The following is a 13,979-nucleotide window of genomic DNA, read 5'->3' as shown; positions in this document are numbered from 1 at the left end:
AAGTTGGATAGGAACATGGGAATGGCCATGGAGAGGGTTACACATGGGAAACTTCTACCACACTTCAACAAATGTTCAAAAATACCCTGGTCAGTAAGTACACATAAATGTAGTGGTACTTGTTTCCTAGCACGGCCACACCGATTTAGATCGGGGTGGTCGTGTCGGAAAAATCGGGTCGATCGCATCGCATGCGATTTGGTCGCATGCGATGCGATCGACGCGACCGACCGATTTTGGACCCGATTTTTTTCATTGAATCCAATGTAAATTGGGTCCCTGGGACCCAATTTTACATTGGGAATCCAATGTAAATTGGGTCCCTGGGACCCAATTTTACATTGGATTAAATGAAAAAAATTCCCAACCCCCCCAAATGTAAGCGTGTAAACTCCAGCCCACGATAGACGACAACCCGAAGCGTGGCGAGCGCAGCGAGCCCGCGAGGGGCGGCGGTGCGCGTCCTACGACCTTTTCATTCCCCTACTATCCACGTCGGCGTGGAGTTGAGAATAGAATAGGGTGGCGAGCGCAGCGAGCCACCGAGCCCGAAGCGTGGCGAGCGCAGCGAGCCCCGCGAGGGGACGCGGATACCTTCACAGGTAAACGCGTCCCTTCGCGGACTTCACAGGTATCCGCGTCGCCACGGACACCTGTGAAGGCCGCGAAGGGACGCGTATAACTGTGAAGGTATCCGCGTCCCCTCGCGGGGCTCGCTGCGCTCGCCACGCTTCGGGCTCGGTGGCTCGCTGCGCTCGCCACACTATTCTATTCTCAACTCCACGCCGACGTGGATAGTAGGGGAATGAAAAGGTCGGAGGACGCGCACCGCCGCCCCTCGCGGGCTCGCTGCGCTCGCCACGCTTCGGGTTGGCGTCTATCGTGGGGTGACGACGGGGACATCTATAATGTGAAATGGGTCATATTGGCCCATTTCACATTTTTTCACAATTTTTCACCATTTCAATGTTAAAAAATATTTTAACATTGAAGCCTATGCAAAAATCGGGGGCATCGCGTCGCATCGCGTCGGGACCAATGTTAATGGTCCCGACCGACGCGATGCCCCCGATATTTTAACTTTCCCGACAAGATTTCAATGTTAAAATATTTTTTAACATTGAAGCCTATGGAAATATCGGGGGCATCGCGTCGGTCGCGTCGGGACCAATGTTAATGGTCCCGACCGACGCGATGCCCCCGATATTGTATCCTAGCCGGCAAAATGGACCTGATTTCAAAAGAAATCGGGTCCATCGGGGGTAATCGTGTTCCTTAATTAAGGGACACGATTACTCCAGATTGTGGCCGTGCTAGGAAACAAGTACCAATGTAGTATTTGTTTCACACAAGAAATTACACATACAACAATTTTGTTTTAATTGGTAAAATAAATGTATTTGCTGTTCAGCATCACAGCTTATTTGACACTTTAATGTCATAAATCAAATAAACAAATAAAATAGACACAAAAATAAAAAAACAGCCAGAACAAGAGGTTGCATATCTCCAAACATGTGTTACCCTGCAAATGCAATGGTGAAAGAAATGGGGACACCAGAATACGTACTGCAACAACCAGGGTGAATACTAAGCAAGATACACACCACCAAAAATGTATCCTGCATTTGTAGAGGTCAAAATAAGAACTTTAATGCCCATGGCACGAAAATGGATCGATGGCCAACTCAGGAAGTGGATGTCCAGTGCAATTTAAACATTTGGGGTCCAATCACAGAGGAAGTGAACCAGGTCTCATTATTTGGGCCCTTTTTTCCCCTTTTTAGATGGGGCCTTGGGGACCGGGGCCTTTGGCTCAGATGGCTTGCGGCGTCTTCCCCTAGTGGACACAGGAGGGTCAGCAGAGGTGGAAGGTTGGGGAGCAGCTTGGGGTGGGCCAGCAGATGGGGGATTGCCCCTTAGGGACCTGGCGGTGGTCAGCAGCTCCGCAAGAATTTCATTCTGGCGGCTGAGGTGTTGGCCAATGCTTTGCATGCCAGCCGCCAGAGTGTCATTCATGCGGTTGAAGGCCTCACACTGCTGCCTGTTTGTGGCCTTACAATCCGCCAGAAATTCCCCAACCTGCTGCTGACGGACCGCAGCATCCACCCCTTGCTTCTCGATCCTCTCCAGCATCACCATCACGCTGGCATCCCATGTCTCCTGTGGCTGGGGGTGTCGTCTTGGTGGAGGCTGGACCACTTGCTCCACCTGTGGCTCTGCAGAGGAAGATGCTGCCGGTTCATCCTGGGTTTCTGCTTCTTCTAGGATAATAATTGAAAACAATGTCACCATCACATACGCACAAAAAAATATCTTTCAAAATACAATGCATTACTGTGACTTACCATCAAAAGCAGCAGCAAAGACCTCCGCCGGGAGCTCACTATCCATATTGGATATCCCCCTGACCTCGGCCACATCAATGACATCCAAGGCGTCCTGCTCCAGGGGGGTATACTCCAAATTATCTGGCATAGGCCCCCTCCCGGTGGACATGCTGTGGTTGTAACGGTCAGTCATCTTTCTCTTCAGTGTCGTTTTGAAGTCTGTCCACCTACAAGTTTAAAAATACAAATATCACCATGAGATATGTGCACCACTGTGCTAGTGAACATCATGACTACGTTACATTTCCTAGTGTGGGTCATCTTATGTTTTTTAGCCATATGTGTCCCACACACACATTAATGTCTCCATTAGGAGGCATTTCAGTGTCTCATCTCATTCATTAGGCCACTAAATGCACATACATAGATCACTATGCAGAAATGACATCATCCATGGCCAAATTATGCACCTCCACCTGTTGTGAAACTACACATTCCACCATAGCTTGACAGTGTGGTTATTATGGAGTAATTGAACTATGGGATGGCATACTGGGATGTGTAGTTTCTCACCAGCTACATGTGCACAGTTTGGTCATTCTTGTTTCAGTAGCATCATATGGAACATGTTACAACAACTCTTTCAAAAACACACTTTCTCTTGTCCCATCACATACTTCACATACTTCACATGAGCAGAACTGTGCCCATAACCTCACATCACACCAATGGTGCATGTTTCATATATCAATGTGGGTTATTAGACATGGTTGTGTTCACATGTGACATTGAAGTGTAGCACTATCTACAAACACACCTTTCTATTATTCTCAAAACATACATGTAACATATGTACACACATATGACATTATCAGGGTGACAAACACACTTGCCTTTTCTTCACCGCTTGCCAATCTCTGACCACTGGTGACACCTGGTTCACTTCCTCTGTGATCTTGTCCCAAAGGTTTCTCCTTGCACTGGCACCCGGCTTCCTGGTTGGCAATTCGATCCATTCGCGTGCTCTGGGCACTAAAATTCTTAATTCTGCCTCTACAAATGCAGGGTTTCTCTTTTTGGTGGTGGTATCCTGCTCAGTCCTCACCCTAGATGTTGCAGCTCGTTTTCTGGTGGCCCCAGTTCTCTCACCATGCACCTGCTGGGTCACACCTGTTTGGAGAGATGCAACCTCTTGTTCTGGCTGGTTGCTTGGCCCTTGTGGAGCTGGTGGAGGTTGAACAGGGCCTGTTAGTGAGGGGCCCGCTTGGTCTTGCAGGCTACTCCTCTCTTGGGCCCTCCTTCTCCGCTCCTGTTCCCTCTTGGTCAAAGCTTCAAGCAGGGATTCTGCTGTAGCTCTCTGTAGAGCGTCCTCAGCTGCGGAATCATCTGAGCCAGACATGTTTGCAGCAATTCTGGCCTGCATCTGACTGAATATTTATATGTTAATCTCCCGCCATGAACAAGGGGGCGTATATTTTTCCCCGCAATGTAGTTGCTAATTTACGCCGATATTTCCCGCCGATAATTGCCGCTTAAATTACGCGGGTCTCAACGCACCTGATCATTCACCTGTATATGCACATACACAGGTTGTGGAGCATTGTGTGCTACATCGTGAAATGTGTGCACCTGTCATTCCAATGATGAGTGTTGTCAGCTGGTATCTGTTGTAGTTCGTGTATGCTTTGTGAGTCACATTTCAAAACATCACGTTATAATGCTTTCCTTACATATGTAATGAGTATGAAATTGTCATACACCAACATGTTGCATTGTGCCTTTTTTAGCAGCGTATTTATTAGTAGACGGTTGCGTGTATTATTTTCCGCACACTGTATATACAGTACGTCTCTCTATACATTGAATGCATGCTGTTGGTTATGGTGTGTGTATATCGGAACGGTCCGCGTAAGTTTCTATTCGCATCCAGTTTGTTAATGTAAGAAGGATTAATAAAGTTAATACTAAACAAACAATTTTTTACACCAATCAGCAAGCACCAAAAGTGATATATGTACCTGCAATTAATAACTGCGCCATTGCCACTATGACTTCAACCAGGGCTAGCGCGTTTTCTACCCAGGAGCTGGTGGCCTTGGTTGAGGTCATGGACCGGCGGCTGGGGCCCAGGGGCCCATATGTGTCCAACATGGACAAGCGGCGGGCGTATAATGCTGCCCGCCGCCTAATATACACCCGGACCGGCGTACAGAGAAGCCTGGCCCAAGTCGAGCGGCGCTGGTCTGACCTGCGCCGGCGCCAGCCAGTCATGCTGAGTTCCATTCGCCGCCATATTGCCCGATGTAAGTTTTTATTAACTAGTATGTCTGCGTTTTTTTGCAAATGATTTCTGTACTTTTTATAAATATGTTCCTGAGTATGGGGGTGTATAGGGGGTGTATAGGGGGTGTATAGGGGGTGTATATGGGTGTATAGGGGGTGTATAGGGGGTGTATAGGGGGTGTATAGGGGGGGTTTAAGTAGTTGCTCAGTTTTTGGGTGTAGCATATCAATTAGTTCGCATGATAAATGTCTGAAATATAACAGCAATGATAATTTGTAAGGTTATGAGCATGACTAATGTGAATTTTTCTTTTCCCCCATTTTTATGAAACCCAACCTTCGATTTCTATGCCATCAACATGAACATTTCAGCACGGGCAATGGCACGTATGGAAGCCCGGGAGGAGGCAGCCCGGGAGCAGGCAGCCCGGGAGCAGGCAGCCCAGGAGGAGGAAGAGGAGGAGGAAGAGGAGGAGGAAGAGGAGGAGGAGGAAGAGGAGGAGGAGACATTGGGTCCTGCTGGGGACCACCCCATTTCCACATCCCCTTCCACCAGCCACTCCCCTACCCCCACCCCCTCCCCTACCCACACCCCCACCCATACCCCCACCCCCACCCCTACCCCCACCCACACCCCTACCCCCACCCCCTCCCCTACCCCCACCCCCTCTCCTACCCCCACCTCCTCCCCTACCCCCACCCACACCCCTACCCCCACCCACACCCCTACCCCCACCCCCTCTCCTACCCCCACCCCCTCCCCTACCCCCACCCCCTCTCCTACCCCCACCCCCTCCCAACCCCATTTCCAACCCCCCTACACCTCTCCACCACCCACCCCCAAAGCTCTCCAATCCCCACTCCAACCCACTACCAGTATCCCAAGTCCTATCCCATCCCCCTTGCTCCTGACCCCCCCAACCACCGCACACCCAACCAGCGGCGAGCAGGATGGCTCAACTAGCCGTAAGTAAATAATGTGTCTAATGTTTACCTACACATTTCTACACATAAACAATCACAACAACCACATATGTGTATCCAACATCAACATTAGTTGCAACATATCACTGCAGGGCGACCATGAGGTGTGGCCTGTCCTTCTCCAGGAACAAGGGTCCCCTTGGTGTTTTTTTGGAGTGTGGCCATGGCTCACCCCTTGAATAATTGACATAACAGTACATCCAATGAGATATCCGACATTAGTGGTGTTGTAGTTATGTGGGTCCAGGTGTTGGGTAACTCCACTTCCCAGCATGATGTGCAACATTAATTTATAGATTGTTTTGTTCATAGTGTGTGAGGCCATGCGGATGCATGCTTTACAAACATAGCTTTAGGCCTATAATTTGTACAGCAATGTCCTAAATTTAAAATATTAAGGAGTGCTTAAGCCGCAACAATGTCATAACCTTTAAATAGCACAGCCTAATTGTGAGGTTAGAGGTGAGTCCCCCAAAACAAAACTACCAATTGGGATACAGAAAACATTCATCCAAGAAGGAGTAATTTAATTAATGTTATTTACTATGTACAGTATGTGTGTAGTTTTTAGTACTGTGTTTACATCAGACCCATCTTCAATGTAGTTAAAAAATGTATGTGGCCTTCACACATAACTCACAACTTCTTATTATGTACAAATACAACAAACATTTGTGTATATTATATATATATTTTTTTTTATCCCTTCACTACAGACACTGAACAGCACCAGGAGGAGGTGGCAGTCATCATTCAGGAGATATTCCTGACTCTCCTGTACCTCCACATCCTGTTTTACCAACTGGAGGCCCGCATATAATTTTATTTAAAAAGTTTAAAAGTTTATATGTTAATAATAAAAATTTCTGTACAGAGAGAAGTTGCCTGTGTTGTTAATCAAAAATATGTTTGCAGGTTTGTAAAGGGCAGGTACATAGGGATGTGTAATGTAAGTGTTTTTGAGTTAAATAACACAGTGAAAATGCATGAATGTTTAATGTTGTTAGATGAATACATCACACATAACATCAGGGTAGGTATACATGTTACACATTTTGGACAAAATAATTATGGACATAATTTAGTACATATACAGAAACACCAACATAACTTGTTTTAAAAGTAACAGCAATGTGGGGACACATAGATAGTGATTAAAATGACACATTAGAACATAACAAATATACATGTAATGAGGGTTAAAATGTTGTTTTATTAGGGTCTTTATTAGAAAACAATAATTGAATAACAATTAGAATAATTAATTAATTGTCAGAATTGTAGTTGAAAGGCAAGATTTGCAGGTCCATATATGTGAAGGGTATGCCAGCGTGCACGGACGTACGCTCACTCTCACGAGCGGTGACATAAGCTGAGTTTTCTATTGAAAACAATAGGGACCCATCCGTGCAAGCTGGCGTACGCTCAGATAGCCGCAAGAAGTCGGTGGGAAGACGGACGAGAGACGTCCGTAAACGGTGGCGTACGCTCTGTTGTACGCCAGTTGTCGGAGTGTAAGGGCTGGTCCGTCCGTGTACGTTGGCGTACGCTCAATTGTACGCCACTCCCCTTCGACGTTGTTTCTGGCCGTACGTATGCGGCTGTTTTGTGGGTGGACTTAACCCCAACGGCCGCGTACGGAGAGCGTACATTAATAGTGAACGTACGCACGTTTGGCCGCTCCGATCAGAATAACCTCCAAAGAGAGAGATAAATGAAATGTAATTAAAATAAGAGAGAGATAGTGTTAGTGAGGGAAAAGTGTTAATAGAATGTAAGGGCATGCCGCACTAAAGCCACCCAGCCCAACCAGTCCAGGGGCACCGCACCCCACACCACTGTTACCCTAAATTGGGTCTACAATTAGTCAGCAAGGAGCCACATGATAATGTAGTGTTCAAGATTGGTTGCTAAAACTATTCAGTGTGCCGGGGGAACCAATGTCTTGTTACTTATACCCCTTTTACACCGCCGAAAAATCCGGGTCAGCGGCGGGTCAGACCCGGATCAACGGCGGTGTAAATCCCTAATGCTGTGTCCCTTTACACGGGACTTCTACCCAGGTCCTGACCTGGGTAGAACACGGCTAGGACCTGGGTAGAGGGCGGTTTAAATGGGAACGTCGGGTCGGATGACCCGGCTCCCATTTACATGAATGGGGAACGTCCAACCTGCGGACCGCATCATCCGCAGGTTGGACGGATTGTCAGTCTGACACTGACAGCCGGCGCTGCTGTCTGCTTTACTCTGCAGACAGCAGCGGCGGCGGGGGAGGGAGGTGAACAGATGCCTGTGTGCGGCATCCATTCACCTCCTGTCCAATGGCGGGGGGTGCGCACGGGGACTGGGGGCAGCCTAGCAGCTTACCTTAGTGCTGGGCTGCCCCCAGCAGCGTTCCGGGTACGGCGGCGTCGATCGGCGCTTGAAGATGACATTGCGCTGTCATCTTCAAGCGCCGGGAAGGGGCGGGAGGGGGGTGCGGGCGTTTAAGCCCGTCCGGTGTAAATGCCCCTAAACGTCGGGTCGCACCCGGCTTCAACCAGGGTCCAAATAGCCGGGTGCGACCCGGCGTTTTGGTCTAAAAGGGTTATTACTAAGGATTTATAGATAACAGATAGATACACAATAGAATTACAATACAACATGAAAAAGATAAATAAATGTAAAAAATAATGAATATTAAGAGTAGTAGTCCTGTATCATTTATGGACATGTTGAAGCTAAATGAATCATAACTGTTTGAAATAATTTGTCAGTGTAATTTTATTAATTAACAAGCAATACATAATATAATAAATAAATAATAATCATGAAGTAAGGAAAATAAGTAACAATATATTATAAAGAAATAAATATAAGTATCAAAATTCACAGTTATAACAAAACAAAAAAATCAACATGAAGATATATTAGGTCATCTTATTAATATTTCATAAAATATAATTAGAATCAAAACAAAATATTGTATTGTATATTAATACTCCTAAATAATTAATATGTAATCCATTGACCTAAGCAACAAGAAATTAAAATTTAGCAGGAATATATGATAAAAATGAATACAATCTAAAAGGAAGGGTAATTTATATTTATCCCAAGGACAAAGGAGATGATAGGTTGAAAGCGCTGCCAATCATTCTGAACAGGAAGGATGGGTCTTCTTCTGCTATTAAACACCCTTTAACCCGGCAGTCCGGTTCATCCAGATGAAGCTGACCGCGAAATGCGCATAGGCAATTAGCAGCTCTGTGTATTTAGGAGCTATGTCTTTTAGTTTGAGTGTGTACTGTGATTTTTGTTTGCCCCATAGCAAAATCTTGATATCACTTAGGGGACTGGAGAGAGAGATACAAAGATGAAAAAGAGAGCGCTTCCTGGAAAAAGAGGGCATGAGATAGAGAGGAGTGAGAGGAGAGGGTGTAAGGGAGAAAGAGAGAAGGGGATAAGAAGGGGGATAAATGAAATTATGGATAGAGGGTGTCAGAGAGTGAAAGAGTGGGAGGAATTAGAGAGAAAGGGAGGGGTGTGAGCATTAGTGAGAGACATTGTCATGGAGGGAAGGAGAATGAAAGAAAGAAAGAAAGAAAGAAAGAAAGAAAGAAAGAAAGAAAGGGAAGCAAGAAAGGGAATGTCAGGGAGAGAGTGGGTGTCATGGAGAGAGACCGTCAGAGGCAAGAGTGTTATTGAGAAAGATAGAGATATAGACAGTGTCAGGCATAAAGAGCTAGAGAAAAAGTGTCAGGGAGGGGAAAGCAGGAGAGACACTACCAAGACAGATAGTACAGATGGGCATAGACAAACCGGGGACTGGGGCATGGATGGAGAGAGCACCATATTGGGGCTCGATGGATAGATGGACAAACGGACAGACAAAGCACCACATGGATGCATAGATCAATAGATGGACAGAATGAGAAAAGATGGATGGAAGAACAAGGGGGCATACTAGGACAATACATATATCTAGAGATGCCAATTCGGGGATTTCAGGATCAAAATCTACATGTGCAGCTGATCCCTTTCTGCCAAGCAGCGCTGATCACAAGCAGTGCTCGCTCAAGTGCTGCCTGGCAAGTATGTTGTGCCGCTGTGCAGAGTGATGCAAGCGATCAATATACAACAGGAATTGGTACAGTGATAGACCGGCGCACTAGTAAGATGCCAATAGGTCAGTGTTTCTATGGGTCCCTCATAAAAGCCTTCACCAACACCAGACAAAAAAAGTTTGAAACACAACCTCTCAGGCGCTCAACTTCAGAGTAATGCAGGAATCTCTCCCATATGATGGATACATGTAAGAGAAATGATGCAAGGATGTATTTATTGCCCCTGATGAAGTCCTGAAGGATGAAAGGCGTTCATTTTGGGCCCATGAAACTGGGTCATTTGGTTTCAGAGAAATCCTCGAACTTCTGTAATGCCAGGGGTGGGAACCAGCAGTTGTCAGAACTGGGTTGGGGTCGGAATTAGCGGGTCCCATGTTATCCTATGGGGAAAAAGTTCCAGTTTTGCCTGGCAGCATCTCAGGTTCCCGGGGGGGGGGGGGGGGCTAGTGACGCGGGGCTGGGCTCGTTGGAAAGCCCCAGTCCTCATCTAAAAAATGGGCCTATTAGGAGAGTGGACCAGGAGCTACAGCTCCATCAGGCCCATTGTTAATCCGACCCTGCCCTAGGGTACTCCACTTGTAATCTTTCCCTCCTTTGACTGTACTCCATTTACTACAAATCTCTGTTTTCTGTCTTGCAACCAAGACCTTATCTATTCAACCATCTTAGAATCCAATCCCAAGCTTTCAAGTTTATTTAACAGTCTGCGATGTGGGACAGTGTCAAAAGCTTTACTAAAGTCATGGTGGGGATGGGTCCCAGGCACACACAGGTGGGTGCATTGTGGCAGGCTGTCACCTGCAAGAAAAGGGGAAGGGGGGGGGGGCACAGGCACATACAGAAAGGAGCATGGGGCCAGCGGGGGTTACAGGCACACACAGTGGGTGCATTGGGGCAGGCTGTCATCTGCAAGGAGGGGAGTGGGTCCCAGGCACACAGGTGGGTGCATTGGGGCAGATTTTCACCTGTAAGGGGGGGAGGTGTCCCAGACACACACTGGAGGGGAAGAAGGGGGGGCAGACTGTCCAAGTGTGAAGCTAGCGGACATCTGGCACCATGCTGCACTGCCTGGTGGAAGATACTGGGGAGGAGCGCTGACTTGCTTTCCCTGCAATTTCCCCGGCTGTGCACACTGCTTTGTACAGCAAAAGAGAGGAGAGACTACTCCTAATGTGAAGGAGCCAGCAGGCAATTCAAAAAGGCAGCTGCAGCGCCCTCTAGTGTGATGCTCTACGCAGCCTGACATATCAGTACCCTACCTTCTCCTGCCTTCTTCCCTACCCCAAATTCGGCGAGCGGCACTTCAGTGATTTAATGTTGCAGCAATACACAATCATCTGAATAAAGGTGCTGCCAGATTAACTGAACAGGAGCATTATCCCATAATTATATTATAAGCCTATACTAGATTCCGTTGCGCTTTACAATAGTAGACAGTGATAAAACAAACTGGGTAACAGACAGACTCGGAGGTTAGAGGGCCCTGCTGCAAGCTTACAATCTATAGGGACATATTAGGGAAACACAAGGACAAGCATCAGTAATAGCATAGCAGTCCCAACAAGTTACAAGTCCAGAAGGGAAGCTATATAATACATAAGTGCCTCTGAGGGTTATGCGTGTAGAACTTAAATATGATAGGCTTGCATGAAGAGGTGAGTTTTCAGGGAACGCTTGAAAGTTTGGAGGTTAGTAGAGAGTCTTATTGTGCATGGAGTGCCGATCTACTTGAATTAAAATCTGTGAATACTCCTGCTTGGTTAATAACCACAATATAGGAAGCTCCATCATAATAATTACAAAAATAACAATATCATATTGTCTTTGTTCATGCAAATAACAAAGGAGACAGAAAGAGGTGCTTAATGTTTGCATAACATTAGTGTGGGTGTACTGAGAACTTGTCATAAGTGGCAACATTGCACTATAGCCAGAGTTGCATCTAAGTGTGGATACATATCATGGAAATATCAGATACTGCAACAGTATTCTGTGCTCTACAACTAGTGCAGATCCTGCACTATCTATCTAATTGAAGTCCTCTATGAGGGACAGTTCACTGGATATAGGGGGTTATTCTGGTTCACTCAAAAAGGCAAATTCCTTCTCAAATGGACAAAACCATGTGCACTGCAAGGGGGGGGGGGGGGGCAGATGTAACTTGTGCAGAGAGAATTCGATTTGGGTGGGGATTTACTTCAAGGTGAGATCTTTATTGCAGTGTAAAAATAAAGCAGACAGTATTTACTCTGCACTCAAACCAGAATAAGGGCCTATGACTGACACTAAGCATGTGCACTAAGCATATGACTGACACTAAGCATGTGCACTAAGCATATGACTGACACTAAGCATGTGCACTAAGCATATGACTGACACTAAGCATGTGCACTAAGCATATGACTGACACTAAGCATGTGCACTGAGCATATGACTGAGCATATGACTTTACCATCAAAGGCTTTTGATGCAATGGTTAGTTAGCATCCCATTGAATGTTTTAATGGTGGAAGCCCTGCCATCATTTGATAGTGGACTTCAGATGTTTATCCCTAACACCCCCCCCCCCCCCACACACACACACACATAGGCAGACTGACAAACCTGCATGGATATACACAAGGGGCCTTATTTTGGTTCACACGGGGGAGCAATGTTTTACTTATGCACATTTCTGTACATGTGCATGTGCTGAGTGCAAGTGAGCACTAGCAGTTCGCCATCCTGCACACACCTTTCAGTGCAGTGGGGGGCATGGGAACGCCATGCGTTTCATGGGTGTACCCATGAAAACACTTGGCGGTCCCAGGGAGATTAGGCAGTGATGCGGGTGCTGGGGGCAGACAGCTGACATCACCGGGTCAGCACGCTAAGCTAAAACATCAGAGATTGTATTAGTTTTGTGTGCACCTTCCAAATCATTCTATGATTTGGCCCGCACACCCAAGACTGCGAATGAACGTTTATACAAAACATCCATTCGCAGCCAGGCAGGGAATTCGCCTAGCAAGGATGGGTTGCGGGCGGCTGTACAAGCGGCATTTAATCCACACGCAATGCTGCGTATTTTGCCGCATTTTGTGTGGACCAGAATTAGATATGCGGGCCCAGATTCCCCAGATCCGAGCCCGCCCGAACATCACCAATCCGAGCCCGGATCCAAGCGCCGATATATCGCCCCGTGTTTACGCACCTTAAGAGTTTAAAAATAGTTTGGACATATTTTCACTGTGGCTTGGTAGTATACACCATGATTGCTGTTATTTGAGGGTACAGAATCTTGAATAACCTACATAGATTGCCAACACCCACTCTATATGGAATAAGTGTTGTTGCAATCTGCTATTTACTATTAATTACTTTAAATTGCATACCTTGCAACATTTTAATTTGAGAGATTGGGACGCTTGCATGGCTGCCCCCCCCCCCCCCCCCACACACACACACACGCAAACTGTTCCCCCCAGCGACAATCGGGACAGTTGGGAGGTATGCAGTTGCATTTAAATTTTACTCTACACATTTGTATTATGGATGGTATGTATACTTGCCTATTTTCATTTTCACCTCTCTGGGAAAAGCACACTACCTGTGTCATTTTAGCCCCGCCCCCTCTCCAAAGACCCACAATTTGCTGTAATTGAATCAGCAGGCAAGGGGGGTGCGGGGGCTGAGAGGGTAGTCAAGCCTGGCTATATAGCAAACCTCCCAACATGACCCTCTCAAGGAGGGACAGAATAACCTATTTCTGGGCTTCCCTCTTAATTTATCATTTATATTTAATAAAGGCTGTTTAAGTCCTATTTTGGGTAGGGTGAGTGCTCACCAAAAAAACTCATCTGTACGGGTGTTATAGGTTCTTGTGTAGTTTTGCGGCGCCAGCATGGGTACACTCGCCAAACTATCTAAAATAAAGTAACTTAACTCCATGCCAACATGGATAGTTCATACCCCCACTATCCACGTTGGCATGGAGTTGATTTTAGACAGTGTGGCGAGCGCAGCGAGCCACCGAGCCCGCAGTGCGGGCGAGCGAAGCGAGCCCTGCAAGGGGACTCAGACGCAAAGCGCCATGCTGGCGCCGTGAAACTACACAAGTACCCTGTTATAATTTATTCTGAGGATTTTTAGCATTTATATATTTACAGTATGCTATCATTTGTGTTATATTGAAGTATGATTTTGTAGGTTTGATTTTTTTTTCATCTTTTATATTTATTTTGGTGTGTTGTATATTGCTATTACAAAAATTTCTACAAAAATAATATTGTATTTT

The sequence above is a fragment of the Crinia signifera genome, chromosome 2 (genome assembly GCF_055691185.1).
Source record: "Crinia signifera chromosome 2, ASM5569118v1, whole genome shotgun sequence".
Classification (NCBI taxonomy): domain Eukaryota; kingdom Metazoa; phylum Chordata; class Amphibia; order Anura; family Myobatrachidae; genus Crinia; species Crinia signifera.
The sequence above is the reverse complement of the archived record's forward strand: the minus strand, read 5'-3'. Positions refer to the sequence as shown.